We start from the raw sequence: 16,199 nt of genomic DNA on the forward strand, positions 1-16,199 counted from the left end.
TGGGGAGAGAGGGTCAAGTACCACTACTGACCTCCCACACTGTCCACCAGCAGCCGGGATGTCCTTATTTTATAAGTAGTGTTCACTGCGGTTACCAGTAGTTTCTGACCACCCTCTGGGTTCAGGTCCAGAGCTCACAAGGGTGAAGGGAATTCAGATCCTCAGAAGCCCCTGGTCTAGGGCAAGGTGAGGAACACCATAACCAGAGCTCCTGCACTCTCCCAACCTGCAGAAATCACATAACTTACCGGGCCAGCTCTTCTGCTGACTTCCGAAGGTGGGCACAGGGAATTCACTGAGCAGACTGTATTCACTGTGGCTACTTACAGTTTCTCTGTGCTCTGTGTGAGGGCCAGAGGTCAGCAGGGGGAGGACTGGTGGGAACTCAGGCCCCCTGAAACAGGTGGGTGAGGGGACCCCTGTAGGTAAGGCCAGGAGAGCTACACCCGGAGGTTCTGTGCTCTCCTGCTGCATAGGAGCAAGTGCCACAATTTGTGCAGGTTCCGAGTTTATGCCTCTGCTGACTCTTCAAGGCAGGCACACACATCCACGCAAAACCATTGGGCTGACTGGTTTCCCTGTCATGCCCTGGCTTCTTTCTGTGCCTTCTGGGCATGGAATGGAGGATGAGTAGTGGGGAGGTGTAGGTATCTTTCCTGGCCCCTCACTATGGATACAGACAATCCTGGGAGCCCAGAGACAGGGTAGCGTGCAGATGAGTAGTTCTCATCATCTATGGACCTAGCCATTAGCCACCAGGGTGGCCCTCACTGAACAGTACATGGGCTATGCTCCAGTTGGGAAATATGCACTCTCCTTCCTGGGCCAGGCCTATGAGAGAGTTGGGCTTTGGGGTGGTTGGGGGGGACTAGTGGGGGAAGGGTGGGTAGCTCTCCTGGTGAACTGACACTGCCCCTCACTTAGTGTTTCTCAGGTTTTCCTACCCTTTCTGGCAGTTTCTATCTCTCCTCACTGAGACACTGGTCCTCATGTGCTCAGCTCTGTTTCAGATGCGGTTGGTCACTCAGAGCAGTGTCCTGTCCTTAGTGTCCCTGAAGGAAGCAGTGACTCAAGGATTCTGTCTGCCATCTTCTTCCCCCTTTTTCCATTTTCAACAGTATTAGCCTGGGCTATGTGTAGCATTGACTCCAGGGGTAACTTATTTCTACATGATTCTTCTGGGGGGTTCTACTGAATTATCTGAATGAATATAGAGACTCCCCTCTCCGTGAACTCTGGAAAAGTTTCAGTCTAAAGTCCATGGTCCCTATTTTCCCCTAAGCATGTGAACCTTAATGTTTAGCAAAGACTCAAGAGAACACTTATGCAGAATTCTGAAGCTTTTTTATGCATATACTCTTTCTCCTTTATGCCATCCTGACTTCCTATGTCCTGGCATCCACAAATGCCAATCTGTGTCAGCACCTCACTACGAGCACCATCCGGCCCTCCAGTTTTTACTAGAGAAAGCAGTAAGGCAGAAAGCCAGGCCATCAGAATTCACCCGTTTTTGTTTTACTTAATGGTCCTAGGCTGTCTGTTATCCAATGTCTTGAAATAGTTCTTTTAAAGATGTAATCCACTCTTATCATTGTTTCCAGTGAAAATGTAAATCCAGTCTATTACTAAATCATAATAAGAAGTATAGCATCTCTACTTGTGTTAAGATTTCAAAAATTCTCCAATTAGATCCTATTTTTGCATAATTTCATAATTTCTGATGTATCAGATACCACTTTTTACATGCTGGCTGAATTGAAAAAAAAATACAACCATATTGAGAATTAACAGGTACAGAGTCATTGAGTATTTTAGGAATCAGCAAATGTGACCACCTGAACTGAGTGGTAAGGCCACAAAACTTTAATAATACATTTAAGAGCTTTAATCTAATTAACTTAGAAAATTTCTTATCAACAACAGAAGACATGCTTTCTTTTATAGCACACAAAACGAAAACATTCACCATTTGGCTTCAATATACTCCCAACAATTCCAAAAATCATTAAGTCATATACAGATTGTAACACTAGCAACAGTGTAATAAAGTTTGTAACAGTAAAAATAGCTAAAAATATATATTCATCTGGACTTTGAACACCAGCTTTGAAATAACTCTTGTCAAAGAAAGCTTCAAAAGAAAAATTACATATAGCAATGGAGTTGCATCACATGCAAATTTAAGATTCAAAGATGCTTACTTATTGAAAGAGTGAGAGTGAGTTATAAATAACTCTATAGATAATGTGGCTGATTCTGTGTACCATTCCATGCAAAGAGCAGATGCTCATGAAAGGGAAGGCATCGTCTGCTGTGTTAGCCCTGCAGCTTTACATGATGTGAATTCCACACCATATTAATAATGGTGTATGTCTTTAAGGATACATCAAGCTGCCTTCCACTTTGGGGGATGACAGTACAGGTAATTTGGACCAAACCACTAAGTGAAGCCAAGCAGAGGAGGATTTACCCCAAAACTAATGAAGATTAGGTTTCAGGGCTCCTCACTAGTGTAATTTCTCCCAAGGTCCCACATCTTAAATAATCTTGTAGTCTTTAAGAGAGGTCCTTGGGCCTCCCTGGTGGCGCAGGCGGTTGAGTGCATGCTGTGAAGCTGTCCGCAGCCTCTGCAGTGCCGGTTTGATGAGCAACCCGCATGGCAAGCAGGCCTTTCCTGTCTCACCCGCTGCTCTCCTCAGCAGTGTGTTTCAGTCTGCCTTTTCTGTTCCCCTCTCTGTCTCCAGTGAATCCTTTCACTCTCCCACACATCTGGCCTGTACCCTGGTTTTTGTATAAATAAAATAAATCTTAAAAAAAAAAAAGAGGTCCTCAAATTATAAGTTTCAGCCTCCACAAAATACGATAAGCAGACAAAAAATATTCAAGGTCAAAATGACAGTGCAGAATAACTATGTCAATATCTAAGAGAACACAGAGCTCCAAACAGGCCTGGTCTTGGGGTTACTTCAATGCAGGAGATATTTGCAGATCTAAAAAAGAACTTTGAGAAGCTCAACATTTGCTTTGACAATTTTTGATCTAAAACAACAAAAAGCTGATGTTCAAAGTGTGGCAAGGGAGAGTGCCCTGGTAAACCAGCTCTAAGAGCCAAATTTTAGGAGTAAGAATGAACAGAAAGTAATGCAGCTTTTGCAAACACTGCAGTCAAGCTCTCAGACATCTGGGTTGCACAGAAAACCTCTAATCTTGAAGCTGACATAGGGACACCTGTTGTGCTTGTTTCTCCAAATGTTTGACAAAAGCAAGGAGAAATTCTATCTAAGGGAAGATAACTTATTTTAGGCTTTAAGTTAACTCTACAAATGATTTTCCAAATAGAACAACTAGCATACATTCAAAGATGAGGGGAAGAGACAAAATAAACAATTCTCAACACAGGAGACAATGAAATAGAGCCATAAGCAAACTAGTTAATGGAGTTACCAGACATAGACTGTAAAATAATTATGCATTCTGTGGTCTTGAAATTAAATCATAATCTTGAAATGTCAGCTAAGAACTGGAAATGATGAAATGCGGTATAGACTACTTTTGAAAAAACCCTAGAAATTCTGGCACTGAAGTGCTTACAGAAAAATAAGAGCTGTCTGGGTTGCAAAATGGACAAATAAGACATGGACAGGGAGAAAATTAGAGAACTGATAGAGCAGAACATGGCTTTCTGTCTTACACAAACCTCCTTGGGTACATAATTAGTAAGTATGACAATCTCATGAAGATGTTGAATCACTCAATCCCAATCCTAATTTGGGTTTAGGAAAGGACTCTGATCTGACCATGTAATATCAAGGATCCACCTTGGTCTAATCAGCTAAGTTTAGGGGATGTCAATAGTTTATTTAAAAATTTATTTTTGGCTATGGAATTCTTTTATCTAACACTTGGCCACTTGTGTTATATAGTGGTTTCATCACTTTGTATAAACAAGTGACTTGGTAATTTTGTGGAAAATTTTGTGGTAATTTTTTTTTTTTTTTGTGGGACCCTCGCTGGTGGTGGGGGAATGAAACGGCGCTGCAGAGGCTGCGGGCAGCCTCACAGCCCAGCTCTCAACCGCTGTGCCACCAGGGGAGACCGTTTGTGGTAATTTTTCAGAACTATTATTTTAGATTGTTTTATAAAATACATAATGTTCCATTCCAGTAAGTGACATATCTGCCATAATAGAATTGATTATTAAAACATGTACTTTAGAGACATTGTATTATTTTTAAGTAGATCTAATGGTAATATATTAAACAAAAATATATATGTACTATGACACAGAAATTCTTTCTCTTGGGAATTTATCTCATTAAACTAATAATATAACATCAGTTGAAAAATATCTATTTCAGTATAACTTCTGATGTCATACTAAAACCAAGAAACAATCTCATGTCCTGTAAAACAAAATGGGCTGGATAAATTATGATGGGTCATATAAAGTAGATATGAGTTAAACAAAATGTTACATATTTATGAATGTTTATATAACAAAATGTTATTTAAATTTCCAAATGTGTATGCCTTCAACCAAAAACCTTCTCTGAACTTCATATTTATATATCTAACCACTTGTGCAGAATCTTCATTGGGGTGTTGAATAGCAATACAAGAATGAACGTCTAGTCTTCCACCATTTCATCCTTCCCAACCATACTGTGGCTCTCCTACAACAAAACCCAAAACACAACCAACCTTACTCCAATCATAGCCTTTCCCATGCAGTTCTCATGATGGTAAGATTGGAGACTATGCATGATTCAAATGGCACGGGCTTTTCACTAAGTCTGAAAATATATCACTTCTAAGAATGGACTTTGATATTAATTTGTCAATAGATCACCAGCCTTTGAAAAGAAAACCAGCTATTTGGTAGCAACTTAATTTATATCAAACCAGGTCTTCCCTGGAGGTGAATTTATTTGTTGCAATAAACTAAGTGATAAGTAACACTTCAGAATTCCCTTGGGAACTGGCCAATCCCAGCATAAGCCACCTTGCAGGAACTTTGCTTAAAATAGAACCTGCTTAACTTCAACCTCTTCCTTGTCTTGCTATCTCCACTCCTTATTGGTTTCTCTAGAAGCACTTCCTTAATAAATCACTTGCATGTGAAGCCTGAGTTAGGGTCTGCTTCTGGGGAATCCAATCTGAGACACTATTATTAACAGACAAACCCATTGCTCTTTTGATGGTCCCATCTCCTCAGGATATACCTGCTGTCATCTGTGTTAATATCCGTCCACAGAAGTACGATAATTCTGGTAAAAGTCTATAATGTTACAATTCATTTACATTTAGAACTGCAAATATTCCTATGAAAGTATTCTTGTCCCTTGGCATATTCCATTCAAATCTACTAGTAATGACTTACAAAAGGATTTGTTTTCAAAGATTAATTTCTTCTGATGTATTAGGTTCAAAAATGTTTGACAAACTCATACATGGGTCTCTTACTATTATAGAACCAGTTTTAGTTATAAAAATAGTTAATTAAAAAGTATGTAAGGCTAAATACAGTTTCTGATACTGTTGAGAGCTACCAACAATCAAAATACAAGAGTTTACTATTTCAACATTACTGCTAGTACTGAATTTTGAGTATTTCTCTGGTTTTTAAGACTTAAACAATCACCACACAGCACTCTGAGTTGTACTTTATTGCTAAAAGAACATTCACATTTCATTCTTCCTAATTCAAACCTTGGTTTAAGAAAAAGCGTAATTGGAAACTGAACTGAAATAACTTTGGATTCACTTCTCAACTAAACTGATTTTTTCATGTTTTAATTGCTCCCTAATTTCTCTATTATTGCTGCATATCCGAAAATAAATTTTCCATCTGCTCTTTCCATGTTTGATTGTCATGCTGGTTCCCTTTGAAACTGCTAAACAAGCAGCTTTTCTAATGGCAATTTGTGGCTGTGGTGCATTTCAAAGATCACTCTGCATATAGAAAATGCACTTGCTGCTAAAAAATACAGAATAGATTGAATATAACTAGATAATTTCATTTGTAGATATAGATTGTACTCTGCAGCAGTTTTATTCCCACATTTAGTAAATTCTAGTGAAATGAACAAATCTGGGGGAAAGTGACTAAAAGGGAATAGCAAACATCTATGCATCTTTCCTCCAAATTTTTCTCCAACTTTGTCAGACTCAAAATTTCAGCACAATTAAAAAAAAATACATGTTGGTTAAAAAAAAAGCGTATAATGAATTCTATAATTAGAAACCTTTCTTAAAAGATAAAACATGGTGCTATGTGAATATATTTCATACTTCTGAGTAATGGATTTACATTAAAGTAATAATAATAATGATAATAATAATGTTACTTCAGAGAATACCAGTTCACAAGATTAAAGGACAATTAAGAGTATAAAATTAAGTTTTTTTATAATATTGTACTGAAAAAATATAACAATAATAACACACATTCTATAATTGTAATAACACACATTCTTTAATAGTAAATTTAGATTTCCATACCAGCTAATAGAAAAATCTAGCATCTTAACTCTATGATTCATTTCAGAGTCCACTGATTATTTTCAAAATTCAAAATAATTTTTGTAAATCTAAAGAATAACCAACTCTAATGCTACTAAATTAGTAATTTGGGACACATACTATATAAGCATTACAGGTGTCATTAACTTTTAGCCATAAGTCCACTACAAACAAGCTATTCTAAGAAAATAATCAGAGATTGATACTTAGGCACACATCCAATGATATCTATTTGGACAATACTATTTTTAGGGGAATATCTGATGATTGTTTATATGCTCACAAAATGTACCAATCAAGTTAAATGTAATAGTTATTTCATTATTTTTAATATAAATATAAAAATTATGATAAGATCATAGAAAAATATTAATTGTGTACTTCTGTTATGAAACTTTTCATCTTTACCTATATATATTTTACAAATTTCTACAATAGTATATTACTTTTTAGAGAAAAACTAAAGAAATTATACTTTAAGCTTTTTATGTTATAATGCTAAACCACTACTTCATACATATGTCAAAGACATGATTGAAGACTAGTTTAATTGATAACCTGACTGGTATAGAAAGAAAAATGCAGGCAATATGACTTTAAGTTAGAGTGAATAATGCATGGAGGAAGTCAGGAGTTCTTAGTATTGTTTAATTTTTAGAGTAGTTTTCAACATGAAGAGACAGAAACTGTTACCTTTTCACCTCTAGTTTTGAACAGAAATGTGTGTGTGCAACCTGAATCTATGGGATGATATTTCTGTACTCCAGGCCTGTCAATCCCTCACCTTTCCAGAACACTAAACCAATAAAGTGAATTATTTTCAAGAATAACGAAACAGAGAAAATGTGATCTACAAATTGACTTCTTTGTTCTGCCAATTGACTAAGTGACACTTAGTCATCTCTAAGTGCCTGGAAAAAATAAAAGGCATTTCTTTTGTGAAGCTGATGAACAATTAGGCAATTGTAAAGCATTGAACGACAAAGTAGAGAATGCAGTGTAATATTGTTTTATGTGTCTTCCCTCCTTTCTCTTTTTATTTTTATTTTTGGAGAAAAAAACGCTTGAGGCAGATATTTTACTATCCCTCCTACTCTCTAGCTTTTAAAATAATGATGAACATTTGCTATGGCTAATGTAGAGGGATACAGCCATGGTTCAAATTGAGAAGTTGTTTTCTAAGTCAACCAGCACGTTGTTTAGGGGAAAAATTGCTGCCAGGCTTTGTAACTTTGTTCAAAGTTCAGAAGGTCTGAAAAGTGCTTCCATATTTTATTCTCTGCAACAACAAGTTTTTCCTGTTGGGGATTAAAGCACACTGCTGTTTGCAGTATTAACTTTCAGACTCAGCTGAGATGATTTATAGGGAATCCTCTCTAAAGCTATGAAGTGTTTGAAAGGTGTCAATTATAAAGTATTGTCTTTGGTTCATACATAATAACATAGTCCTCTAAATCAAGTTAATGCCAATAAAAGCTACATTATGCAGAGTCATATGAATCATGTGCATGTTTTACTTCATCACTCAATTGATATATTTATATACATACATACATAGATAAACATATATATTTACTTATATTTGATCACAATTGCTCCTAAAGCAACATGATAGATTGAACTCTCTAGTGTAACCCTTCTTATTACCAACACGGAAATACTGAAACAAATAGTTGCACAAATATTCTTTTGCCAAAAATGGGCTAAACAAAGGATAGCAGTAAGCATTAGATGGAACAAGGAGTATTGGGTACTGACATAAGGTCAGGAAAATAATGCTGGGTTCTAACATCCTCCAGTATATAGAAAATACAGTCTTAAGGTTAAATCACAATGGAACACAACAAATATGTGCAAATTTCAGAACAACAGAACAATAAAAGAGCAGAGGAAAAGAAGTAACTATAGACCCAGTACATGCAAAACTCAGTATCATAGAAATAAGTTCAAATAATAGTTATCACCACAAATATGAAACTTACCACCTGACAGACTCTAAAAATAGGCACAAATGATATAAGAATCCAAGAAAACACAGCAACCAAAAAATGCAATGAAAAAATCATCAGAACTAATACAAGTTTCCTAGAACTGAAGTTTTCAAATTAAAAAAACCTCATAAAAAATGAACAAAACACACACATTCCAAATTACATTGTGGAGAAAGGTTGAAACACTGTTTGCAAAGGGTAGATAGTATACATTTTCAGAGCTTGAGAACAATTATTTCATATGGAGTCCCGTAAGATGGCGACAGAAGGAAGCTACAGGGCTCGCCTTCTCCAGACACACACGACAAAACTGATAAAACAAAACCCAGGGAAAAACTGATAATCAGCATACACAGTCAGAACATCAGCCTAATAACTGAAAGGGATGGTAAAAACTCTAAGTGGGGCCTCCCCGGTGGCGCAGCGGTTGAGCGCTGGGTTGCGAAGCTGCCCGCAGCCTCTGCCGCGCCGGTTCGATCCCCCGGCTGCTCCCCGGCCACCGGGGGAGGGTCCCACATGGCGGGCAGACCTCTCCTGCCGCCCGCTGTTCCCCTCAGCAGTGTACTTCGGTCCTTCTGCCTGCTCTGCTCCCCGCTCTGGTGAATGCTCTCACCCTCCGCGCTTCTGACTGTACCCAGTGCATGTATAAATTAATAAATAAATCTTTAAGAAAAATAAATAAAAATAAAAACTCTAAGTGAACATTGCTTACAGTAATAATGGGGTGTACAATCCACTAGAGGAGGGGAGTGGCGGGGTGCAGAGCCTGGTGCAGTTATTGACTTGGGAATATGTCAACACTGGGGATCTTAAGACCTGGCACTGCACTATAAGTGGGTGTATGAGAATCGCCCAGAACAGAGGATGCATTATTGCGAAATGGAGGTGGGGATACAGAGGAGGACTTCTGGCTTGAATATGAGGCTCATAACACAGAAGAGATATAGCCTGGATCAGATCAGAGCACCTGGACTCCCTTACAGAAGAGACTACTATTGAGATATTTGAAACACCTGCTAAGCTGAGACCCTCAGGCCGAGACATCTAAACAACCTATCCCTTATCCCAGGCTGAGATATCTAAAATACTTGCCACCCCCAAACTCCCAAAAAAGAAAGAAATGCTTTACAACAAGAATTTCAAATTCCTGAGTCTACCTGGGGTGATGCTATTACCCTACTCCTTTTTTATATCTCGTACCCCTTGCTGGTACCAGCCCCTCAACCACTGTAACAACTACAAAAAAGACAGTTGAAAATTTATCTTTACTAAAACCTATACAAAATAAAAAGTGAAGGAACAGGAGATCACAGTGCAAATGCAAGAATAACAACGACCACAGAAAGGAGCTCTGCGTCAGGGGAGTGTGAAGCATGACAACAACAGCCCTGGCAATGATGATGGAACTTAAAAAAAAAAAAAAACAAAAACAGGATATAAAACAACAGAATAAAGACAAAAAATATGAGTAAGCTACCTTTAGAAATAATGGAGTTTAGAAGCATTACTTTTATAAATAATGGAGTTAAGAAAGAATTCCTAAAGGGGTTATTATAAAGCAACAGAACATTGACTATTGAGACCAAAACCACCCAAAATCCTAACTTACTTACCATGGAGGAAGGGGAGGAAAGTAATACCATGTCCCATTAAAACCAGCCAGAGACCTTACTGTCCAAAGGATCTCACAAATAGTCCATCATATACTAACCTCAGTAGAACCCTCAAACAAAAAGTAATATAAAACCACATAAAGCAACAGAAATGGAACCTAAACAAAACTTAATAAGAAGCCCTCATACATAAAAAAGACAAGATAAACAAACAAAATATAACAAGTTGTCAATAAACACTTATATCTCAATAATCACCTCAAATGTAAATCCTTTGCACTCACAAGTCAAAAGATACAAAGTGGCTGAATTATTTCAAAACAAAGTCCAACCTCAACCTCCTGCTGTTTAACAACAAATCCAAGCATAGACTTAAAATTAAAGGTTGAAAGACACTTAAACAAGCAAATGGCAACCAAAAAAAGTCAGAGGCAGTTTTATCTGTTGAAACAGACTTTCAATTATAAGGAAATAACAATTTTAAAAGGGGATCTAACTGACATCCATAGAACATTTTACCAAAATCTGCTGCACACACATTTTTTTGAAGTGCATATGGAACATCTTCAAGAATTAATCATAATATATCATGGGACATAAACTTATTATCAATAAAAACAAAGATTGAAATTATACCTAGTACCTTCTCTCTCAATGCTATAAAAATAAAAATCAACTAAAGGATATACTATGAATACATAGAGATTAAACAACATACTGCTTAATAGCAATTGAATAAAAGAGGAAATCAAAGTAGAGAGAGAAGGTAACATGGAACTTATTCAAAGAAATAATAGAGGAAATTTCCCAAACCTGGGTGTAGGGGCAGGATGGCACAGAGCAGGTTTTCTAAGAGCCGAGCAGACAGGTAGAGTCCTGGAGCCTTTGGTGGCTTTTTCAGGCTTTTATTGACCTTTCACCAGTACACAGCAGGTAGGGCTGTGTACTCCCCAGGGAATCTTCACCCTTTTCTCTGCTGGCATCCCCGTGACGCTGCCCTTATAAGCCCAGTCTCAGCCCAGGTGTACCCACCTACATATGCCCACACTCCACTCCAGGTGCCCGCCATCAGGCTTGCATTCAGGACCTCAGGGATCCATCATCAACACTAATGGCAGGAGGGCAGAAAAGCCTGATAATCACTTATCCTACACGGGGAAGAATAAATATACAAATCCATGAAGCTAAAAGAACACACCTGGTCACCTAAAGGTAATGAGACCTACAGCTAAACATACAGTTGTGAAACAACAAGAGTTCAAGATAGGTAAATATTATTGAAGGTCGTTAGGGGAACAAACAAATAACCTGTAAAACTATCCTCACCAGACTTCCATCCAATTTCTCTGAAGAAACACTATGAGCGATACATTTGAAAATTGATATATTTGAAATATTTAACAACAACAAAAAAAACTACCAGCCAAAACTCTATCTTGCAAGACTCTCCTTTAGATATGAGGGAGAAATAAAGATCTTCTCAGAGAAGCAGAAGCTGAAGGAGCTTGCCAACATTAGACTTCTCCAAAAGAACTTTTGAAAGAAGCTGTCATATCTAAATTGAAGAGTAGAACATCTACAAAGAAAAAAAAATACAGAATAGAACCAGAGAACAAAGGACAAAATGATAGTAGCAGACCCTCATTCAGTAATCATCCTAATTATTAATGAATTAAACTCACTAATCAAAAGGCACAGAGCCACTGGTTAGATTAGAAAACAAAATCCAATTTTCTGCTGTCTCCAGGAAATGCACCTCTAAAGGTAAATATAGGCTCAAAGTGAAGCATTGGAAAACCTATAAGCTAAAAGGACCCAGATGCAGGCAAGGATAGCCATACTTATATTAGATAAAATAGATTTCCAGCTAAAAAAAGGTAACAAGAAACAGGGAGGACACTACGTAATTGTGAAGGAAACAATACATTAGGAACACATAATACTCATCAATATATATTCACCAAATGAAGGGGCATCAAAATACATAAAGCAAATATCAAATCTTTAAACAGACATTGGCAGCAATCAATAGAAGTTTTGTACTTTGATATTCTGCTTTCACCAGTGGACAGATCAATCAGATAGAAAGTAAACAAAGAATCAATAGGCTTAATCAAGGAATTAGACCCACCTGGGCTTAATAGACATTTCTAGGACACTGAACCATCCCCTACCCCATCAAATGGTAAATAAACATTCTCAATTGTACATGGGATATTCTCCAGGATATACCATCTACTGAGTCACAAAATAAGAATAAGTTCATCAAGGCTGATATTGTACCATGTATCTTCTCTGATCACAATGGTATCAGACAAGAAATCAACCATAAAAAGAAAGCAGGAAAAAAAATTATGATGACAATAGTAAACTACTGAATAACTTTTAGGTTAATGAGGAAATCAAAGAAGAAACTAAAAATACCTAAAAAAACAAAAATGAAAAATACAGGCACACACACACACACACACACACAAACTCACACACAAACAGACTTTTATGAGGCAGGAAAGAGAATCTGGAGAGGATTAAATGCCATCTTTAGCAGTCTCTTGTGAACTATTTTTACTTTTTGATGGTGGAGCAATATGTGCAAGTCTAGCCAGGTGTGGATTTCAAGAGGAGTTTCCACGTGGGAGTACCTATATTTTGGAATAATATATAGGAATGGTATTTGAAAAGACTGTCCAGGGTAAAACTTCATAGTTAAAACAGCAAATCTATAATTTAGGGATACACAAGGATTAGGTAACCAAATAGTATTTTTTTAAATTACAATTTTTTATTTTTAAGACTTATTTATTTATACAAGCACTAGGGTACAGGCCAGAGGCAGGGGAGGGTGAAAGAATCCACCAGAGACAGAGCATGGAGCAGAAGAGGCAAGACACAGGGGAGCAGCTGGCAAGACACAGGAGAGGTCTGTCGCGCCATGTGGGCATCTCCCCAGCCGGGCAGGAATCGAACCGGTGCTGCAGAGGCTGAGGACAGCTTCACAGCTCTGCACTCAGCCCGCTGCGCCACCGGGGAGGCTCAAATAGTATTTTTAATAAAGTGATCTGGTCGGAGATCTATAGACAAAACAGGAAAGTTCAATGTCATGTAAGAGAAACAACTAATTTCTTCATTTCAGATTAGAGAATCAGTTCTTATCCAAGGTTCATTTTCAGTATCCCTAAGATAATAGTACTTTCAGTTTTATAAATAAAGATCAGTGAGGTAATGCATAAGAAGTCCTTTACCTTGTGATTAGCATAAAGTAAATTTTCAGTAAATATTTAGTGTGAGAGTTCATACTTTGTTTGGATATGATCTTATCTTTGGCAGGAGAGACAAATCTTCCTCAGAGCTAAGGGCTGAAGGAAAGAGGAAAACTTTGAGAAATATATGGGTAGATGGTAAAATATATGAAGGATCTTATGAGATAGTACCTTCATCTCTTTGCTGAGATTTTTTGTGTGATAACAGAGTTCTTATGATACCAAAAAACAAAAAGAAAGACAAATTAGAACTCGAAGTTTATACATCTGCCTATATATGTAAATTGGATTAAAGGAAATTAAGTTGGGGTTTATTCCTAGATAGGAAAGATCTTAATGCAGATAGCTGAAGGGACTAGAACACATTTATTATAGCTGATTATGGAATTCAGATTGGTACAGAGAAATATGAAGACAGAGATATAGTAGATGCAATGAGAATGAAATGATTTTTAAAAATAGAGAAAATATGTGAGCTTTATTGACAAGAGAAAGGTACAGAACTACCCCAAGTCATAAGTTCAGACTTTCCAAAATTGGTATTGAGATGTTTAGAGGAATGATGTTAAATCTGGAATTTTGGAAAATACTTACAGTTGAATTCAAAGTTGCCAAAATTTATTATAAAAGATGTGTTGAAATTAAAACCTTTTAGTCAGATATTTGAGAAAGATAAAAGAATAGACAAGAAGCCTGCAAGTTATGGCCATGAAAGCTGGAAGATCATGATTCAGATATAGTATGGACTTTAACATATAGAAGAAAATTGAATTAGAACAACAACCTAAAGACAGCAGTTGTTTAACATTCTGGAAATATTCTTATAGAGAAGCCAGTGTGTGTTCTGAAATATCTAAGTAAATTAGACTCTGGGCTGAAATAATAGTAGACTAGTAATGAACCATAGGCTAAATCAAGTCATCAATTGAAGATTCCCTATCTCACTAAAATTAGATTTGTATGTTTGTAAACATCTCTCTCAATGAATTTAACATTACTTCCTTGTTTGCTTTTAAACTTAAATTAGGTGCCACTGAAACCAATATTGGTTTGACAGATACTTGTTTATAGAGTGATCTGAATGATTCTTTTGAACCAAATTGTCTCTGCCCTTTTATTACCTATCAAACTTATGCTCAAAAAAATTAATCAAGTTAATTTCAATAAACTTTCCCTAACCTGTCACCAGACTCCTTGAAGAGAAAGTAGTGAAAAGAATTTTGAGACGTAGGTAGAAAACAAAATTAAAAGCAAGGCAAATTGCCCAGGAAAACTGAATGTGGTGAATATGTCTATAATTATGAAGCTGGGTCCATTCAAACCAACAGAGAGAAGAGAAAAGCAGAAGAAACAAGTGTTCACTTTTCAATTGTGGGTAAAGAAAACCTAGTTGTCTATGCACTTAATTCTCATCTTTGTATATAACAAACCCTTAGTATACAAGAAGCATTTTGGCTTTCTTGAGTTGATTTAAAATATCTTCCTCTGTGGAAATTTTTTTTTTTTTGGTAGAAAAATACAATCAGCCAAATAGTCTTATTAAAGAACAGTGTAACTGTGGGTGTAGTTGCTTATGTGTGTAGGCAATGCTTGCTAAGAACTTGAACAGGAGGGAAAACCTGCTTTAGATAAATTATAAGCAAATCCTAAAAGTTATTAATTATGTAGGTGCAATTGTAGAGTGGATAGATTGTGTCTCCATAACAACAGAGAAAAATTGGACTAGAAGATTACATATTTCCTTGCCAAAAGTTTCATGGGCACCCATGTAACTACAATCTTGTTTTTGTGTTAGGGTCACATAGAGGAGAAGATGAAGGAATTCTTATGAATGTCCCAGAAATTTTTATTTTCTTTTTCCTCCATCCTTGCCAAATCAGAGATGCAGAGTATCAGGTACAAATTACAAACTTATGAGGAAAGAACTATGGGGACTATAAACCCTGGTGAACCACAAATGGTCTCTGGAAAACAGGTATTTGAAAATGAAGCAAGGAGAAAAGATAAAAGAACTGGGGTACTCTTTCTTTAAAGCTATTACTAAAAAAGAACATTATAAACAGTAATGTACCTAGTATATATAAAGGAGTGAGTGTGTGTGTGTGTGCATGTGTATTTAACTTTGCTATAGAGAAATAATCTGAAAATATTAGCATTGATGTTTATTTCACTTTTCTATTAGTAATGTTTTTGCTGTTGCTGATAGCATAATAATACCCAGTATAAGCATAACTGTAAAATGTATACATGAATTTATCTTGGCTTCCTGGTGACAACCTATCTTTTGTATAGGTATTTTTAATTCTAAATTACTTATGAACAACAGATTTACAAACATACAACTACCAACTAGAAATGTAAAAATAAGATATGTACAGTAGATTGAAAACAGTCTCAAAATTCTGCGCTTCCCAGACATCATAACTCCAACTCAAATGCCTCAGGTCACAAATTCAGAGACTACAGAGAGAACACAAAACAGTGAAGCATCCTGGTGAGAAGTCCCACTAGATGGAGAACTTGGATCTGTTTAGAAGGAGCAGTCCTACCTGGATCCAGAAGGTTTATTGTTGTGAGAATCCCAGCCCAGTATATGCTCCTTTTGATTTTCCTAAAACAAAACAAAACTAAATCCCCCTCCAAATTTAAACATTTAAAAATTCTAAATATTGGCATTGATCATTTTAAATATTGGCAACTAAATTTAATTTTAAAATATTTTCAAATCAACCAAAATTGACATATTTCTTGGGAGGGGCGGGATGAAAGCTTTGGTCAAGCAAATTTTATACCTGATCCAATGGAAATTTTAT

Source organism: Talpa occidentalis, unplaced genomic scaffold (assembly GCF_014898055.3).
Source record: "Talpa occidentalis isolate TD23 unplaced genomic scaffold, MPIMG_talOcc4v2.1 talOcc4.6, whole genome shotgun sequence".
Classification (NCBI taxonomy): Eukaryota; Metazoa; Chordata; class Mammalia; order Eulipotyphla; family Talpidae; genus Talpa; species Talpa occidentalis.